Raw genomic sequence first — 2,597 nt, 5'->3', positions numbered from 1 at the left:
TAGATTCACATTGTGACCCTGTTCATATTCATATTGTAAACCTGTTCAGATTCACATTGTGAACATTCTCAAATTCACAGTGTGCATGATAATAAGTCAGATTCATAGTGTGAATCTGAACTGATCGGAGCATTTTCACCTTGTGAATGTTAAATTTTGAAATATTTACAGTTTAGATTCACAGTGTGAATCTACACTGATCGAGGTTTTTTTTTTGTGAACCTTCTTAGATTCACTGTGTGCATAATATTAATTCAGATTCACAATGTGAATCAGATTCACAGTGTGAAATATTTATATTTAGATTCACAGTGTGAATCTACATTGTTCGTGGTTTTTTTTAATCGGTGTTGATGTTTATTAATAGAGTACAAAAAAATTAATATTTTTGGTATAATTAGTTTTTTTTTATAAAAATCAACTTGAATATTGAAAAAAACTAAGTAAATTAAGTGAGTTTTTTTTCGAAAAAAAATAAATTGTTTTTTATATATCATCATGGATCTTTATGGAAAGAGGACGAAAAATCGTGAACAACGGTATATTCTGTTTTTTTTTTTCGATAAAAAACTTGGCTTAAAAAAAATTAATGAAAAAAAGGAAGTGGGTTTTGTTATAATTCAGTACATGTGCGTCTATTATAAAAGTTTACAACTCTTGCTTTTGCCCGTTTTAAATTCCAACACTTTAAATTGGTTCATTGGTTCTTTAATTGATAATGATTCTTATTGAACTTTTCTCTGTATTTATATACAACAATTATATTTCTAAATGATCCTAACATTTCACGGAATAAAGGGATTTTCATACATGATTATATATTTAATATATAATAGCTATATTTCATAAATGATTAAACACTTCAAAGAAAAAAACTACAACAAAAAAATAAAATAAAGACCCTGATGCTCGTCTAACCATAAAAATTCACCGTCATTGCTTCCCTTTTTTATTCTCTGATACGGTGAATAAGAAACAATAATTTATTCAAACACAAATAAAGAACCACAAACCAATTTTTTATTCACTGTTATTTTCATCGTTAATGAATATATCATTTGTTGGGCATTATTCCAAATTCATATTAGTGATGTAATCATTTATGATCATATGCAATCCACACTTTATTATTTATAAAATGTTACGTGGCATTATTCCAAAATTCATGATGAAATCATTTATGATTATATTTAAATTAAGTAAATATTTCAAAAATGCTATTACACATTATTTCAAATTCATGATATATTCATTTATGATTGAACCTAAAATACGAAATTTAGAAACATGTAGCATTTTTGTATGGACTTTGAATTTCATGCCTGGAAAATCAGGATTTTTCAAGAAATGAATCAAGCACTGGTATTGTTTATTTGATTATGAAATTTATATATGAATTATAATAAATGACAATGTACTTAGTTAAATGTTATATTTTGCCCCAAGTTAACTAGTGATGATTTTTTTTAGAAGGTACATGTTTGTACATTTAAGTATGAGCTAAGTGTTCATTCATATGCTATCGATACAATGTCTAACCATTGGATTATACTTCTCATAGCCTAACCCACTACATCAATGTCTAACCATTAGATTATACTCATTAGGCTTCTCATAGCCTAACCCACTACATTGATAATTTTTTTGCAGGTTAGTAGATATTGTCGGAAGTTTAGAAGATTAATTAAGCGTTGGATTTTTAAAAAACTCTTAGTTTGTATTGGTTTCTTAAATGTTTGTTTTGATATTTGTTATGACACTCTCGCATGAAATGTTTGTATTAAACCATTAATGTTTAGGAATTTATTATTCGGATCGTTATGCGGATTTAAACTCTGAAAAGTATTTTGAATTAAACTTTGGGACCGTTTCAGTAAACGAATACTCTGAAAATATTTTAAAAGATTTTATTAAAGATTATTTCAAATTGGTCTGTGTAAGGGGCGTTAAATCATCACATATCAACCCTAAAAATTTGATCATATCGTTACATATCCACAAATCTATCCATAATCTTCATGAAGTACCAATGAACCTTGATCGATCGTCCATATATCTATAATCGAATCTTCACAACATTATCTAATGTCCATCGCTCATTAAATGTTCATCAATATCAAACAGCATTCAAAGATCAGACATTCATCTAGTTTAATTAATCGCTTTTTTATCAATATGAAAAAACCTTTAAAATATCCTCCTGTTTCAGGTATGTCAATCGTTCACAACCTCGTTTTTTTTCATTATTTTTTCACAACTTTCAATCTTGATCTACTTTGCTATTAATTATGATAGGATGTGATTTGATTAATAGCGTTTGTCTTTAAATCTGAACTCTTTCATTACAGTATGAAGAAAACTAGCAAGAATCTAGACCAAAGAAACAATTACATGGAGGAAATAGACAAAATAGGATCTTGCAACCATGCAACCCAAATGACAATAATTTTACAACACCTACTATTAGCCTAAATAAAACTCTAGGAGACCACCTTATCAAAAAACAAACACTTTTTTGGGTTAACTTTACCAAAAATCAAAGAATTTCAAAACACCAAATTAACCACCACAAAGTGTAGAAAACTGCCTCCAAAACT

Source organism: Lactuca serriola, chromosome 6 (genome assembly GCF_051521515.1).
Source record: "Lactuca serriola cultivar US96UC23 chromosome 6, Lser_US96UC23_V15, whole genome shotgun sequence".
Classification (NCBI taxonomy): domain Eukaryota; kingdom Viridiplantae; phylum Streptophyta; class Magnoliopsida; order Asterales; family Asteraceae; genus Lactuca; species Lactuca serriola.
This window is presented reverse-complemented; position numbering follows the sequence as displayed.